The sequence below is a fragment of the Pleurodeles waltl genome, chromosome 7, assembly GCF_031143425.1.
Source record: "Pleurodeles waltl isolate 20211129_DDA chromosome 7, aPleWal1.hap1.20221129, whole genome shotgun sequence".
Lineage (NCBI taxonomy): Eukaryota > Metazoa > Chordata > Amphibia > Caudata > Salamandridae > Pleurodeles > Pleurodeles waltl.
The window spans coordinates 1,384,297,310-1,384,315,557 of NC_090446.1; the positions used below are offsets into that span (position 1 = coordinate 1,384,297,310).

The 18,248-nt window shown below is 45.8% G+C and overlaps 1 protein-coding gene across 4 annotated transcripts in view; it reads left to right on the plus strand.

The window, feature by feature from the left end:
* LOC138246373 (sodium-dependent neutral amino acid transporter B(0)AT2-like) overlaps nt 1-18,248 on the plus strand; it is a 278,385-nt gene that overhangs the window by 168,676 nt on the left and 91,461 nt on the right. The window contains exon 1 of one of the 4 annotated variants that reach the window (XM_069200936.1): nt 1,972-2,282. The exons of 2 other annotated variants lie outside the window; for them this stretch is intronic. The gene's annotated coding sequence lies outside the window, so the exon portion shown is untranslated. Of the gene's footprint in view, nt 1-1,971; nt 2,283-2,477; nt 2,587-18,248 lie in introns of those variants that run through there. One more of the 4 variants, XM_069200940.1, reaches the window with a different exon arrangement.

The following is an 18,248-nucleotide window of genomic DNA, read 5'->3' on the forward strand; positions in this document are numbered from 1 at the left end:
CGAGCTGACGAGCTCTGGTGATGCACCTGTTCGCCTACTGAGTGGTACAAAAACCTGTGAAGACGTTCGGCGGCACTTCAAGCAACCCCTTCAGATATATTTTCTCTCTGCTGATGACGGCCGAAAGCCAGAAACACGTGTCCAGAGATACGGCACTTGCTGCACCTACTTAAGGTGAAAGACTTTTTGAAAAATGTCTCTATCTTTAAATCAAATGACTGCATTTACCATGATGCATAGGGGCTATTTTATGCTGGAGTGTGAGGCAGTGTGCTCCCCTTTTTTTGTATACATAGAACATACAACCATTGCAAACGGTGAGACAGTATTCTAATTCATGTATGCACTCCTTGTCCTACATGTCAGTGACCCATTCCATATACGTTAAAGTACCTGATGTTTGCAGTCATCCGCAAGGGTAGGGCATTTGTTCTTCCTACATATATGCATTTTTATCAATCTAAAAAGAGAACATTTCTAAACAGTAATAACCAATGTGTATATTTAGCCTTATTTTTAATACTGTCGGGCAGACCAAGGAAAAACAAAGAAAATGTCCAAGAAGTTATTCTTTCTGATGAAACCACAACATGGAGGAATAATAGTTCTGAACTACTCGGCAAATAAAGGGAATGGCAGCTGCATAGGAAATGAACATAGCTCATTATCCTTAAGAATTATAAAATTATTTAATAATTAAGGAAAATTTAAGTGCAAATCTCCTCTCAAAAAGGTCTATTTACTGCGTCTGTGCTGCATAAAAGGCCTGGGCGGGGCATCTGTTTCCGGCTGGACCACTCAAAAACCTCCATGATATAAATGAACCAGATATGTTGGAGTCCTCTTTATGACTGAGACTGCCTTGTTATCTTTCTCATGGCCCAAAACACCTCAACACTGTAGCAGTTTAGTTACTTTGCCTAGGGGATGTTGTTTCTTTAGGGAGAGAGTACATTTTTGAAACAAAGTTGCTGTGTAGCATCGACAAAGTAGCAGTGCATCTGTTTTGGTGATAGAGGCACAAAAGGTGGAGTTTTGCGTGTTGCCACAGATACAAACAAGCTTTAAAAACATGGTTCGTATTACTCATTGATGGGTTTCCTACAAAGAACGCAAACCCTGTCTATACTGTATACAGTGACATTAGGCACCTAAGCAAATATATCAGCATTCATATATAATGTAGTAAAGGTAGACGTTTTCCATAGCACTATTTAATGGGATTTTGCTTTTTTTATATATTTTTTTAAAAAGTGAATTTATCTCCCCTTTAAGTAATCCAGAACCCCTCCTGCTACTATGATCTCCCGAACGCTTTTGACAGACTCATCCCTCATCCATCCCCCCTTTACTCATCCCAAGCCTAAATCCTATTACTATAAACTCAGAATTAACACTTCTGGATTCTTCCCTCCTCTACCCCTCCATTACTCCAGTCAATCTAACTAATAAACTCTCATATCTGTGGCTCAAATGAACTCATAATAATAAAACTGTACTCCTATTTCCCTATACTAATCCACCACTAATTCCTTTTGGGTTCCGAGTAGCGTGCTACTCGCAGAAAAGCGTTTTGACGCCCTATCAGCGGTAGTAAGCGCTATATAAATACTATTACAATACAATACAATACAATACAATGATGAACTTGGGCTAACTTCCTTAGCCCGGGGCGTAGTTAGGTCAGTATTATTGGTGGGTGGGGGGGTGAGTTTCATATTTCCCACAGTAACGCGGGATGGCTTGTTAAAACACATTACCCCACTGAAAGCTCTTGTACCCAACTATTTAGAACAGAACGCGTTTTTAGGGGGGTGTAACACCCCAAACACCCTCATGGAGCTCCGCCCCTGCGCTTAACATCCGTGCCAAGACGCTTGCTGTCACTGAGGAGATGGTCAGGGTAGTCGAGCCAGGAATGAGGGGAGGAGGCACTCACCCTGGGATGAGCGAGCCTGGTGAGAGAGCGTTACTCAGAACGAGGGGCGGGGCGCCACAACGTCCCATGCGTAGAGCCTGCCGCTGCCAGCCTGGCTGATGCAATTTTTTACTCTGTTTAGAGCGGTCAGACGGCGCAAGATCTGCTGAGAGGCTGGACACTCACCCCCAGTGCCCTCAGCCGCCCCTTGTCCGAGCGAGGAGCCCCGGCGGGACGGTCTCAGCTGAGGGGGGCGCCAGGCAGCGGGCGAGCGCGTGCTTCGCGGGCTCCGGCTCCGTGCTCGATTGGGATCATACTACACATGCGGTCAAGACAGACTGAACGATATTCTTGAGTCGGACCGGTGAGGACAAGCTCCACATTACTTCTCAGGCGGAGCCCACGTCAGCGCGCGCCGGTGGGCGAGGCTTCCCGCGCTCACTGCTAGAGGAGGGGCGGGAAAGCAGTAGAAAGTTAGACAGGTGCGAGCGAGGGGGTCAGGCGAGAGGGGTAACAAGGAACTACTGGGAGGAGAGACGGGGCAGGTGCAAAGGGGCGAGAAGAATGTGGAGAGCGGCTGCGGGGACCGAGGCAGTGCGAGGGTAGAGGTGACACGTGCACAGGGAGGGTGCTGACGCCTGCCCAGGGCGCAAGCTGCATTGACAAAAGTGACTGTTTATTTTGGCATGTTTGTGGTGCATGATGGGGGATCCGTGCGTGCGCAGGGGCATTAGAAGGACGCTTGAAGGGGCATATACAACTGTGCGCGCCATTGCACTCATGCATATTAATGTCTCTAAGTTTAAGCAAAACTCTGTATGAATGTCTCTATACCTGTAGGGACGTCTTTGCGGTTGACTTAACTTTGTGCATGCTTCTGTGTGGACGTCTTCAGTTTACACCTGTCTGTACGTGGCAGGGTGTCACGCATGTGTACACTTTGTATAGGGCAGCATATATGTGTGCACAGTGCCCTCCGCATAGGCGTGTCTGTGTGACACCACGTCTCTCAACTTGTCTTGGTATGTGAATAACTGTGTTATCTTGATTGCTTTTTACAAGCAAACTACGAACTGAAACTGTTCAGCACTCCTTGGAGCCTTAGGCACGCTTGGCTATGTTTGTGTGCGCTACGGTTTTCGTTATGTCAATTCAGGGGGTGTGGTTGGGTGTTCTTGTCTTGAAGGTGCTGGATTGGATCTTGCAGTGCGGGGCAGCGCCCATTGTCCAGGAAGCAGCTCCTGACTCCGGTTCCGCACGCTCTGCCCTTCTCACACGGATGTCCCTCCCTCTCCCACATGCCAGTTCTTGTAATACTGGCCCGTCTTCTACACACTATTATTTCTCAGGTTTTCTCCTATCACAGTGCGCTTCTTCCCTCTCACACTATTCATTAGCCTCTCGCTTTCCCTCTCATGTTATCCTTCTTGTCACTGTGACTACAGCCTCCTCCTTCTCACTGTGCCATTTCTTTCAAGTTGACCATTGCTTCTCACACCGTGGCCCTTGCTCCTCTCACCGTGGCCCTTCCACCCTTCTCATTATGGTCGTTCTCTTCTCGCTTTCATACTTTACTTATTCCGTTTGACACGTTCCTCTCTATCCGTGGGCGCCCCTTCTCATAGTTGACAATTAATTCCCTCATATCATGCTCCTTTCCTCTCTGTTGCATTTCTTCACACTTTTTACAAAATTGTCTTCCCCCTAGACTGCAGACTTCCGCTATGACTCTTCCCTTTCACACATCTTAGCGCGTCTCCCCCGTTAAACACCTATATTTCCCGCTCTAATTTCCTTCTCTCTCGCACGTTGGTGTTTCCCCTGAAACCATGGTTCTTTCGTGTCACACTGTAGAGCCTTCTGTCCTATAATGGCCTTTCCCTCTCTCGCTCGAGTCTTTCTAAAAGGTATTTTTCTCAGAGTTTGATCGCTCCTTCCCTGTGATACTGGTCTTTCTTACACTCTGAGTTCTCCTCTTCCACTGGAGTCTTACCCACTGGGAGGGTGATTTTCCCTTTTCGCATGATAGTCTCCTCCCAGGGTCTGTCATACTTTCTCGCACATTGTGGTCCTTTCAGGCGTGTGCTATGACCTTTTCTTCTTATGCTATACACCTCCTCTCTCTCGCTGGGGCTCTTCCTTATTTTATTGTGGTGTTTGGTCATCATTACCTCCCGCTGAGAGCGGGTCATGTGGCCACCTAGTGACATCTGTAGCAAACTGCCACGGATTCAGCAGCTACCCTGCACTAGAGTCGCTCCTCGCCCTCCCTCGACTAGGCCATTCCCTGCTTCTCCCCGTCTTGGACATGCTGATGTTTCGCAACCTGGAACGTGCTAGGGTATTTCAGAAGGAGCAAACTGGAATGTTGTGCCATTTACCAGCTAGGTACTGGTCAGGTCTTACCTGTCAGAAACATGTGGGCATATAAACGGGGATATGCAGCTTTGTATGGACAAATAACATATTAATTTAGCGCACTGGGCAAACACTGCTGGGCTTGGGATCCTCCTTTGTGTTCAAACAGAAGTTCTCACCCTGTAGTGGTAATAGGGGCCTATGTCTTTTCTCTTGTGAGCTGTCCAGCTACCACCCTACTCATTGAGCAGGTCACTTAAACCCCAAATTATAGCAGACTAGTATACTCCTCTCTCTTCACATAATCGATGCCTTACCAGCATTACAACTTCTTTTTCTAGCAACCTGTACTGGGCATACCTTTCTGAACTTTATTTAATGATATCACAAAATAGTAGGCGTTCGAATCTGGTTGATCTGTGGAGCTTTTGTTCCCGAGCATCCGGAGAATGCAGGTGCACAATATACAGACTAAAACACAGTAAGAGGAGCGCACAGAGATATGTCTGAGAAAGGGTGGTGCGAGATATTTTGGCATAAAGCTGCCCATCTTCATACGTGGAACAAGCATTGGCAAAGCCAATGGGTGTTGACATTTGAATTTATTGGTTTTGCCAGTGCTTGCTTTTCCAATGCTGAGCAGCATCCGTCCAAAAAAGCAAAATGACATGCTCTCACTCGTAAGTCATCCTGCTATGGTGCTCCAACGTGATGACATATGTGCCCTGGCTGGCATTTTGTTTCTGTTTTTTTGTATTTACCATTCCATTTATTGTGGCTCTTCTTTGGAGTGGTAAATAAAAGATAAGCCCCTGCAAGAGCACATTGACAGAATACAGTGGCCTTGTAGCAAATAGCAGTTACCCGGCCCTCGAAAAAATAAAAACAAAAAAAGATTATATACAGATTTTTTTGCAGAAAATCCCGAACTGAAGGGTAGGGACACGGGTGAAAGCAACTCTGAGAAGCAAAGAGACCTTTGAGGCTGGGAGAGTAATTAAATAACATTTAGGAATATATAAAACAGCAAAAAAGGCCAGGGTGAGTTGGAAGCAATCTAAGAGATGAGGGTGGGGGAGGGGGAGCAGCAGTGCATGCGGGGTGAAGATGGTGTTTTAGGGGGAGGCAGTACAAAATAGGAGAAAGTAGAAAAATGCATGCACTCTTACAAACTGATGAAGAAAAAAGGAGTTCCCTGAATGTCAGCAGTAAAAGGATGCAAGCCTTACCCTCAAAAGGATGGTAAAGAAGTAATGCTGCCAGGGCTGGACAAACACAAGAGGAGGAACTAACTAAAGCCTTTGTACAAAAAGCAAGCAAACGAGTGACGAGAAAGCCAGAGAGTGGTAAGCAATGGACGGCCTTAAGCCCATTGAGTCTTTTGGTATAGTCTTTCACAGACCGCTAACAGCTGTCAGTAGACGAGGCCTAAAAAGGCACAAGGTCTGCTTTACTCTAGTGGGGAAGCGGTAATAGAAACCTAGGGTTGGCAGCATTGCCCTCCTCAACTACAGTTATCTTCTTCGATCATTAAAACGGATAGCTTATTTGTAATACAAGCACGTGGGTAGTTGCACACATTTGAAGAAAGTACATACATCGATATGCGTTTTACAAGGTGACAAACATGGTACAGATTATATTGGGACTGCAAGGATTTGTGATCTATAGAATGTAGAAATCAGGCATGTCACAGTGATCGGTATTCTCTACCTACCTCTAAAGAGCACGAGGCAGGCTGAGATTGCTCATCACCGGGCCTATTTTTTTAAAAAAATATTTACTGTTCCAAGTGACATCTGCCATCTTGGAATGGTAAATCAAAAAGAAACAAAACGGCAGCCACATGCTGATTCAGTGGTGCACATACACTATCACTTTGGACCATCATAGCAGGATGACCTGTATGCATGCCTACATCGTCACTCTATAGATTTTTCGGCGGGTGCAGCACAGCATTGGAAAAACAAGAATTGGCAAAACCAATAAGTTCAGACGGCGATACCTATTGACTTTGACAGTGTTTGTTCCAAGCGTGGAGACCAGCAGCTGTGTTCCTAAATATCTTGTACCACCATTCCACAGAAACCCTCCGTAACATATATGTTCATAGGCACCCATATATGCCTCACCTTACTCTTGTTTTCCTTGTGTTTCAGTCCCGTCTGCTTTTCTGGCCATCTTGCTTTACATAATCCCTTTGATAGCCTCCATCTTTTAGTTCTAAATCAAAACAGTGCCGGGTGATTTGGGAATGGGTTTACCGAGCGTACTCCAGCCATATCACGATCAAACTATCAATAGCAGAACATCGAAACCATAATATTGACTATAAAATATTGTCATGCAAAGGTAATAGTAGCAAATCTACATGGACAGAATTTTTGTTAGTCGATAAGATGATTACGATATATCTACAAGTCGATATTTCAACTGTAACATTGTGACCTGCTGCCGCTCACTTTGCTTTGATCTGTTGCTCTTAGGGTCGGACTGCCTGACCCTCAGCTTTGCAGTACTTGTCTCCAGTGCCTCAGGAGGCTGCCTCAGCAGATGGCTCCAGCATTTGTGAATTGTATCAGAGCCCTGTGAGTGGCTTGAAGCGGACCCGAAAGCCAATTAGTTTACACAGACTTTCCAACAGAAGCCTTGCCCTGTCTTGCTGTGCGCGCGGTGTGAACGCCAGACCAGCATTCATGCTGAGCGTCCCTTGGACAGGCCCAGTGTTAACCTTTGCCAGGGAGGAGCCCCGGTTTTTAAGAAAAGGGGTCTCTAAAAACCACGTATTTTTTTCCTGCTATGATTGCCCTTTCCCTACGAGTCAACGGCGCCGGATCAGCCGCTGAGGAGTCGGTGAGGCACGAGAGATACAGTGCTTCTCTCCTCTAACGGCACTTCTCACACTGTGCAATCTGGCACCAGAAGAAATTGACTTCAGGCACCTGTACTGCTTTGTGGTTTTTTGCTTTCTCGTGCAACTGGCGCCTAGTGAGCAAGAGGGTGTAGCACGTGGAGAAGAGCCTCACTGTGAGGGTCCTCACCACTCCACCTTTGCTTTCTTGCTTCTGCCCAGAGTGAGGTGGGCCAGCGAGACTGAGCTGCTTGTGATGGAATGGTAATACTCACCCGCCGCAGGCCCCAGCGTCCCTGATGCTGCCTGTCTTAGACAGGAGGCAGGACACGGACTGAGGGCCTAGCAGTGCTGATCCTTGGCTGGCCTCAGTATCTCCCCCGCTCTAGCCCCATCCGCAGGCCCTTTCCTGAGCGAGAGGCAGCCAGTGCCAATATCCATTGCCCAGGACAGCAGTGCGTCGGGGTGAGTTAGCAGTTACGTGAGACAAGAGAAAAATGTTCTGACGTATGATGGCACTACCCTGACATGATGGTATCTTGTATTTGGTGTTAGTATTCAGGCCCATGACGCTACGCCCTAGACCTGTGATTGCAGTATCTGACGAGCGGTGGAAGTACCCCAGTAGTGTCAGTAATTAGCCCGTGGCAGAATTACCCTGGGGCACAGTGGCAGTGCCCGCCTGTAATGGCTGCATCTCAAATGCTGGTATCCAGGCGTGAAGACATTGTGTGCCATGGGATGACTGGACCGAGAAGTGTAATAGCTGTATTCTGGAGAATGATGGTTGTACCTTTCCACAGACTCTTCCCTCCTCCGTCCCCCTTTACTCATCCAAGACTTTGGGATGAGTAAATGAGGGATATACTCCCAATTAACACTTCTGGATTTCTTTCCTCCTCCACCCCTCCATTACTCCAGTCAATCTAACTAACAAACTCTCATATCCGCGGCTCAAATAAACTCATAATAATACTAAAACTGTACTCCATATTTCCCGATACTAATTCTTGTTCGGTCCAGGAGTAGTGTGCTACTCGCCGAAAAGCCCTTCGACGCCTCGTCAGTGGTAGTAAGCACTATATAAATACTATTACCTGCATGCAATGGCCGTACATGGTAAGTGGTCATACACTCATGTAGGGTAATTGTACTTGCCACGTGATTGGCAGTAAATGGTATATGATAGTCCTACCCAGTGCGTAATGGCAATACTGTGGTGATGGAATGTTTAGATACTACCCCCATAGTATTATAATTGCATTTAATCCGCGTTTACCACCCCTGATTGTGTTGAAGCGCTTTACACCAAGCAGCACACTGCTCCGGAACGCAAGGTTAGTTTTCAATTAAGTGTTATTATTAGCCATTGGGATTCATTTTATACATTTTATTTCTGTTTTTTGGCCGTAGAATAAATTATTAAGAGTTAGGTATGCTCATCAATCAGTCCGTTGGTTGGGGGGGGGGGGGTATGTGACCTCATGCAGGAGGGCGATGATGATGAGCTAGAGGATACTGTGTATTGTTAAGTTGCAGGTGTATGACTTTCAATTGCAAAAGGTTGATCTTTGAAGTTAGTTGTGAATAGTCTGCGGTAATACAATAACGGGGATTAAGGCAAACATGGATGTGGCTTAGAGTAGGTTTGCTCAGAGAGCAATGTGAGGATGCAAGAGCATAGAAAGAAACATGGGACGTGAAGATAGTGCTATATTGTTTTTTTTTTTTTAAAGGCACTAGTATCGGGTAGTTTGCTTCTAGGCTACTGCTATACCCCCGCTCCAGCCGGGTCACGGATCAGCTCAGGGACTGGAATTGAAAAGTAATGCCTGGCGCTTTAGAACCCCCAATGATGGACACAGGAAAGCAGTACGTGTCCATTGGTGGTAATACCTTAGTAACGAGGTCGAACCGGGGAATAAAAAGTCCCTGGCAAAAATGTTCGGACCAGCCCTGTTCCTTTGCTCCACTCTCATTTTTCTCTCGCCTATAGCACCCAGTGTGCTTTCTGTAACTGCCTGGAGGAGCTGGAGAAAGTATCAGAGGCGCTAGATGCTCGCTCCTGCCCTCGAAACCAGCCTCCGGTGGCTCGGGAATGCCCAGTGGAACAAGCAGGGAGCCCAGCTAGGCAGTTCTGTGGTTCGCTGGTAATTTGCAAGGGTGTATTAGGGCCTTCCAGTCCAGACACTGGCAGACCACGGAGTATGATTAGTTGGCAGATTGCGTCTATGCTGATTCTTTCCTCTGGCTCGACATTTCGTGACCCATTGGATTGTTGGCTGCTTATTGAGGTTTCCTCTTCATGGAAAAAAACAAGGATGCAAGCGGTGTAAAACTTGTTTCTACAGTAGTAGTGGCATGTGTCTCAACAGTGTCTGCTGTGGGTTGTCTTTCCTGGTTTCGGTGATGGCAGTGCATCGGAACCAGAGGCCATATTGTTCCCCTGATGGAATGTGGGCAAAGGTGACGGTGTTGCTTAACTTCATTGCTGGCACCTCTGTTACTCCTTTGATGTTGTTGAACCAAATGACACTGACCTTAGTCAGCGGTAAAAACCCCCGCATCTCTTCCTTTGAGGGGAGAGCTGTTTGTACACGAAGAGCTGGGATGCTCTACTATTAAAAGGCAGGAAGGTACAAACTTTGATATCTGGGGTTCCGCTACTTGGCAGGGCTAGCAACCTGCGCAGAAGCGGATACTCGCACAGTGCCGAGCTCCAGCTGAACTGCCCGGTATCCAGGTGGCCTTGAACCCCGGCGCTTTCTGAACCACACGGATCTGCATTCCAGCAAAGAGCAGGAAAAAGAACTCGAGAGACAGCCCTCTCACTGAACTAATTTGAGAAACCCCATTGTTTTTCTCTCCCTCTCGTCATCATACAATTTGTAAATCCTCTGAGTGGCCCCGTTCGGGCGTGACAAGAGTGTTTTTCAGACGTACTCTTGTCCCAGAACACGTGTGTGGGTCTCCCTGAAATTCATGACTCCTGTTCAGAAGGTTGCGGTGATTTATTTATTTATCTGATTTTTGTTTTTAACCAGCGCCCAGTGTCGGAGTACGAGTCTACGCACACATTGACTTTTTAGAGGACAATATTGGCACTTGTAAGATCAAGATTCTCAGCTGCTGCTGCGCTCTCAACCCACTGAGCCCATTCCTTGCGCTCCAAAATAATGTACTACCTTTAAGGACAGGGGGTATTTATCTGGTCTGAAGGGCTGTTTTTCTTTTTTTTTTTTTAAACAAACAAAAAAAAAACCTGGCACTGAAGATATTTCTGTTGAAGTTCCTCTCTCGCCCCCTCGCTTCACAGATCCTGCCGTGTAATGCGTTATTAAACTTGTCTTAACTGCAAAAACACAAGTCTTTTGAGCCCAGGGGTTTTTGGAGCAGTTCTTTTTCGGTTTCACTCACCATTTTCAGAAGGTTCTGTGTTGATTACCGTAGATACAAAGTGGGCTTTCCAGCACTCATTCTGAAAGTCTTAAAGCACTGCTGCTGAAGTGGAGAAATGTACCTGCTGGACGTGCAGTATAGACCCCCGCCTCGTTCCTCGGCTAAGGAAGCATTTAAAATTGTCTCTGTGAGTGAATCCCGACATTGTTCTAGTCGTGTGTAGTGTATGCTGTACTTAACTTGGCAATAACGCAGAACAAGGCCCTGTCAACAGGTTGTCAGTCTCCTGAAAACCAAATCCCAGTAAAATAGATGAGTTCAGCCTCCTCAGAGACTTCTGCTCATATCAGTACAGCAAAAATGGCAATAATGGCTTTTCAAAGACTGGCACCCAACTCGGGCATTCTAAGGCAGGAGTTTGCTCTACTCTGAGTTTTTTGTAAAACGTATTCTCTTAATACAGCTTCTTGCAGAGATGCAGCCTACGACCACCAAGCTCTGTGTCATTTTGCATGGAGGTTGGTTGAACATAAACCAGTAAGATGGCTTGGTGAATTCAGTGTTCGCCTCAGATATGCAGTGATCCCACCGAGACTGACAATCTTCCATTCTTCTGATGGCAGTGAATTAAGTATCAATACATCGGGTATTAGTAACACCTCTCGCTGGCAGTGCTTAGAATGGCAGAGGTGTAGTATGAACCTTTGTGTAACCCGGTGTATATTAAATGCCGGGTCTTCCCATCCTCCAGATCGTGAAATCAGGTTCCCGGCCACTTGGAGAGAGGCAGAGCAGTGAAAAAAACACCACTACGGTGGTTGTGCGATGTATGTTATTCTACATCCTTTACAGTTTACCCCCCGCGCAGCTGCTGCAAGAAGCCCGTAGGAGAGTGCCAGGTCTGTTGTCGGTGGGGCTGCGCACTCTGTGGTCCCCCTGGCACAGTTTAGGGTGGCCGCGCTCTTTTTCAGAAGCTTTTCTGGTTCTGCCAGTGGATACAGAAATTGCCCACCAATTATGGAGGAGGGCGAGCAAGAACCAAGAATACCAGAACCAACATAAAGGAGGACTGTTCCTTTTGAATTCATTTTCCGTCTCTGTGGACGGAGGGAGAGGCTGGGTGATTGCTGGGAAGCAGAGGGAGGGAGCCTGGGAGGAGGCTGCTTGGCTGCGCGGAGACGACGTGGCAGCAGCAGCAAACCCTCACATTACTGAGTTCTGATATCGTAGTCCTCGGTCCCGTGTACAAGTTTAGTCTGGTGTGCATTTATTATGACAACAGGTTGCAGTGTCCTGGGCTGTTCGGCGTCTGCTGTGACCTGTGCGAGAAGGCATCCTAGCTGCTGTTCCCATGGATACGGGGAGCCCGCTACCGGACAGGTTTGATGTGCCCCTGCGGCGCCGCGTGGAACCCCATTGCTGAAATCACTCTGAGCTAATCAGTGAAGAACTATCAGGACTTGGGGGGGGCAAGGGGGGCGGTGAGTGTATCCTGATGAGGCTTATGTATTACGAGTAATGCTCCCAGTCTTCCCTTTTTTGCGGATTTTTACAGATCAATACAGACAAAACAATGTGTTTCCTGCCTGTATTTATTTAAAAGCGGAGAAATACTGAAAATCGTGCTTCTTGGGAGAATCTCAATGCTGCCTTTCATGAGTTCTAGGGAAAAGCTGCGCTGATAGACCGCATTCGGAGTTAAAAACCAGTAGGAGAATTCTTTAAATGCAGGGATATGTTAGCATACGTTTGTAGTATGATTCTAATATGCACTTGTGCGAGCAGTGTTTTGTTATCTGTGACTGCTTAAGTTGCTGAAACGCGACAGGCATCCATGTATGAGTGCACGTCGAAGAATTAAATAAATGTGTACAATTTTAGAACTCCATTTATTCTCAAAAATCTAAATAAATGTGGATAAATACCAATAAGATGGCCAAAAACTAAATATGGATGGATACGGACAAAAATATATATTTTTAAAATACTGTAAAATCGGAAGCCCTAATTATGAGTTTGCACGGACTCGCATGGTAAGGATCTTCCCCTTGCACTCCCTACTGGAAAAAATGTGCATACTCCGTGGCTGTCCTCAAAACCCGCCAAGAATCTGGCTCTCCCGCCCCTATGCTGAATACCCTCATACAGACGGTGTGTAAGGCATTTTCTTTGGGTTGTGGGGCAGTCGGTGGCCACTGGGCGGTTCCTGTTATTAGAAGCTGCTGCTATCACTGGATTCCAAAGGCCTTAAGCACTAACACACTCCGAATAAATAAAAAAAAAACAGTTGCTTCCTTTGTACACTTTGGTGACCACGGATTGCTACATATTGTAGTTAAGACTTATTGCAGGAGGCAGTGGTAGGTTTAGAAACCAAATACAGAATAGCACTGTGATAACACACTATAAACTTTGTACAGTCTGGAAAAAATATTCTTTACACACAGGAAATGAAAGGTCCTTACACTGGTGAACAAAAAAGTCAGTGAGTGGCACCTTCTGATGTCTAGATATGAACCAAATGTATTTCTAGCTCTGACATGGTAAGGCACTACATTCTAAATCCCCAATATTTTATGTGGGAAATCTTATCTTGGGTGTCCCTAGGCATACTACCTTGTTTTCAGGTGCCACAAGGAAGGGTTCAAATGGATTAATTTTACTGTGTTAGCCCCTTTTCCTTGTTTCCTAGCGGTTTTGGGTTCAACTCAATGGCTGAGACGAGACAGCTGAGAAAAAAAAAAAAAAATGCTACAAAGCATTAAGATGACCTATTTCCCCAAAGCCCCAGCACCCAAAAGAGAACTGGGATTCCAACTCCCAGTAAGAACCGTTCCAAGGTTTTCAAACCACTAGTGTGTCTAGTGACAACTTAGTGTCTGACCAATGGTGGAGTACTGGGGCTACTGGTTAAAGTTTAAGGCAGAGGTGCAAATACTGCACTAGGCGGTCTCCAGAGTCATAGATATTAACAGGACGTCTACCAATGCTGGAAATGGACCAACACGCATTACAGGTTCTAAATGTTTGATGCCATTTTCTAAAAAATGGCTGGGCACTGTAAGTTTTTGGATGGGAGAGCATCTAAGGGATCAAGAGTGCCTACTGTGTCACATATGCAACTTGGAAATTGGAGTTCAAATGCCAGTTGGCTAATTCATATCACACTGTCTCTGAAACCACTGATACTAGACATTGTACAAATGGTCAAGAGTCATAGTGTCCAGTTTAATCCAAAAATGGCAGAATCTCCCTGATCCCCCTCAGGCTGGCAAAAGGTTGATATGTGCTCCCACAGGTCATGCATTTTATCTCCTTGCGGGTCTGTACATCTTGCCCGAATGCTTCATTCCTCTGATCAGAGGTCAGTTTCCCTCAGCATGCAAGTGGTTAGACCTTTTCTTCCAGAGCAGGCCTGTGCAGCACAGCTTCCAGCAGGTACCTAGATGTTGCTTGCCTTGAGAGAAAATGTTAGCTTTCTGACAAGCAAACCTTGCAGATTTGACTTCCTACTGAACTGCTGCTGCAAAGCTTATTAAGTAGTCAAGAGATGAATACAACATACGTATGTAAGGAAAGCAATATTTAAATAAAAGTTCAAGTATTGGTGGATACATAGTCAAATTAAGGGCACTTGTGGGTAACCAAGTCGGGGTTTCAGTTGAAAAATATCATACCTGTAGCCAGCCAGTGTAGAGAACATCTTATTAGGTTTTCCTCTTGAACTTTCAGAGAGGAGAGATGGTCCGGTATCATTTACAATCCCAGAAACAGTGCAGACTCCCTAACTCCCTCCCCACCTATCCCACTCACTATTCTTGGTGACCTCCGACTCAAGTTCCTTCAAACAATTTCTCACTGACCACACAGTGAGAAATACTCCTTCCCAGTTCATGCACATGGCAATCCCACAGTTAATCCCTGTCTGATAATGCTATTCTATACCATCCAGCCAACCCTAGGTCTGCCAGCAAAGACGCCTACTGAAAATATTCTCAAAATTAAGCACCCCCTAGCTAGCAAACTGGCTAAATTTAGCCCTACATCCTCCTGACTTCATTGTTTAATCTCCTCCGTCCAAGCATAGGAATGTAAGCAATAGACTTCTACTGCCTGAGAAGCTTTCCTCTCCCTATCTTGCTCCATGCCACAACCAGGTGCACCCAAAATGGGCCCCACTTCACAATTCTAATGAATGCTCTGAGTCAAACTTTAAAGGTTAACTTCAGAAACCATCCACTACAGCATTTTCATAATCTCCTTTTTAGGGTCTGCATTATTTACCCTGTATGCCCTCTCACATTGCTATGATTATGATATTCATGCAGCCTTTGAGCGCTGCCTGACCTCTTCATATTTCCCTATATGTGTGGCCATCCATTACTTTACGATTCGGGCCATGAGCTGATCAGCTCTTCTTGCTGAGGTGGTGTTTTAGCGGTATCCTTGCAGGGATAGAATGTTTGCTCTATTCTAGTAGTTGTCAAGAGTATCTAATATAGCACTGTCTCACATACAAATGATTTACTTTACTTTTACAGTTTTGCATCATTAGATTGCATGCAGTCTCAAAAAGCCTCATCCGTATTGACAGGAAAATTTACTTTGCCTTTAAACTTGAAATTGTTGCCTGTCCTTTTCCTTCTGATGACCTACTACAAATGTTCCATCCTCTGCATGCCTCCTCTCTCTGAGCTTACTCTAAGTCACATGCATGTTTGCCTTAATCCTTATTATGGTATTTATGTAAATTGACTAGACCTTGTTTCAAGGATCACCACCTACCCTTTAAAAAGTCCTATACATGCACCTTAACAGTAACTAATCTCCTGTTGCTCATCCTTCTGATGGATACTTCAAACTGCAGATTTCTCACTTTATGAATACCCTCAAATGCCAGTCTGGATCTTGAGATTTTTCTCAGCATTGCTCCCACGCTCCAGGTGGTGGGTGTGTAAGGGCTGGTTGAGGACACGGACCGGTCCTGTTCTTGAGTTGATTCCGCAAAAGGTCCTCTTCACACTTAAAATCATCTGGTAAATCTAAGTTAAAAAAGGAACACAAGAAGTCGAAGTGTGACACTCCCACAACTCTCATCCAAAAAAGTTGCATCGAGGTCAGGGTGCCTCCTGGTCACTATCCCAATCTCCAACCAAAGAACCAGTTCCACAGCTCATATCAATGCTATCCGAATTTTGTGGTCCATTTGCAACGTGGCAACAAGTAGAAGCTTTTAAAGAAGCATCTTTGGCACTCTTCTGGCGCCTTCTGGAGTGCCTTTGGGCTCCAAAAGAAGAAAACTTCTAGGTGGGCTACATTCAGTGAATCCATCCTGAAATCTGTCTGCACCTTTTAATTCTGCTGCAAGGGCGCAGATGCTCAAACCAACTTGGGATCCAACTCCACTATGCGCACTAGGCCCTTCTTATCCACATCAGCACTGGTGGCCGGTGGAAGAGCCCATCGTCTTATCTGAGTTAGAAATGAACCTAGCACGACCTCGACCAAAGTCATAGCCTCCACAACCTTTTGGCACCACTAGCCCAGCCTCATTCTGACCCAGATAGAACATTGCCACTGCCTATGATGCTTCACATTCCTTTTTCATCAGATTCAGAACACAGTCGACACAGTGATCCTGGAGATGACCGGGATTATTATGATGACAATCCTTTTATGGACATGCTGGACTCAAGTGGGCAAGTCATTTCTCTGTTTACTGGGTTAAACTCTTTCCCCCTGGTCCTTGCACAGAGGAATCCACATATTTTGCTGCAGTGATCTGACGGGCTGCATAAGTTTTAGACCTGCAACTTTGCTGTGTTTTTTAAGACTAATGTCCTGATGGAGGTTATCCATTATGGACACATTTCTACAGAAGGCTTCTCGCTTTTGAATGAATCCCTGATGGACATATTAATGGACACTTGGCAAAACCTTCCTCTTGTCCACCAGTGAATAGACAAATAGTCTAAAGGTATAGACATGTCCCTGGTGCGCCCTCCTTTCCTCATTTGGCACCCTACCCCTTGGAACTTGGTGGTCTTGGCGTCCACAGGTAGACAGAACCCTAACTCAACTCCTTCCCTAATGTGCCTCCTAATTGAGAATCAAACTCATTAAGGCATTTGGAAAGAGAATGTTTTCCTCTTTCATCCTTGCTTTTCAGTCAGTAAATGCCAGTTGGTTCCTTGGACTTGCATGTGTTATGTGATTTGGTCAGCAAGATCTTGCTGACTGTCCCTGATAAATGCGGCACAAACCTTGCACCAATAATTCAAGATGGCCAGCCAGCAACAAAGTGCATCATGCTCTCCGAGCTGGACACCACTGACTGCTTGGGCAGGGCGGTTGGTACCGGTGTGGTGCTTTGCCACCATGCATTGATGAGATACATAGGTTCCTGCATCACTAATGGGCATGCCATTTAATGGTATCCTTCTTTTCGGAGATGAGGCAGACTCAGCCCTGGAGCACTTTAAGGCAGTAGTGCCACAGCCTGCCCTATTTGGCTTTCAGCACCTGTGTGGCAGTATCCCCAACTGTTTTGCCCCTTTTGAGGCTTCAGAAGGGACTTGGTGCAAAGACAACACCAAGGTCCATCTCCACAGCAACATACCGCCCACCCCTGTCACATGTCAGTCCCCCGCCTCTCCAGCTACCACCACCAAGGTGATTGAGCTTGCCTTCAGCGACATAGGGCAACCCTTTAGGAGGCAGAGTAAGGTGTCTCCTCCATGGGTGGCAGAGCATCACATTCAATTGATGGGTGCTTCAAATAGTCCAATGAGAGTATACCCTACCAATCCTTTCAGATCTCCCGGGTATTCCACCCACATCTCAGCACAAGATTACAGATGGCCGGTTTGAGAACACCTGAAGGAAGAACACAACTGCGAATCGAGGTTGTTCAATAAGGAACAATGTTGGATTTACAAGCTAGAAACCAATACCAAAGGGTTAAATGATATTTGCTGGAGTCAACGGAATTCATGTAACAGTTGACGTAATTATAAAATTAATTCCTCTAGTTACACTACCTTTGCTGCATTATTACAATATACCGTTCACACAGGAAGTCCAGTCACATGGTATTTCTATGCACTGCAAGTCCCACAGATAACCCTTTCTAAACCTAGATGAGGTCTACAGCTTTACAAACTTATTTTTCTTCAATAGTGATTTCAGTCCATCATAAATAATTCCCCACCAGCTAGAGGGCGATTGCCCGATTTCATTAAAAAAAAATTTTGACATGGAAATTTTTTCGATACAATTTATCCACATATTTTAACATTTTTGGGGCTAATCAAATCTCAGCCCAGGCCTTTACTTTGAAATATCCTCTATATAGGAAGCCTGGCGGTATTGTTCATACAACGCCGGCTTTTTTTCTATACAGGCATTTTTGGTAACCTCCCAAAACAAAGAGGGGTCCTATTAGACAATCCTCATGTGTTCCAAAAACTGGTTGCCATCTTGGATTCAATAGATGGTCTAGTTGTTGGACACGAGGTAACATGGACCCGGTTGACAGGCTGACAGGCGCGCAGTCTGCTCAGTGTTTAAATGCACCCCTCCCCGGCTGGACACAAATATATGGGGCCCCGGGCAGGAACTAAGTAGGTTCAGGAGTGGAGCTTTGGAGTAGTGAGTATGAGGCACTCTTCCCTAACAGCAGTGAAGGTAACTCCACCACCAACTGCCGATACTTAATATTTT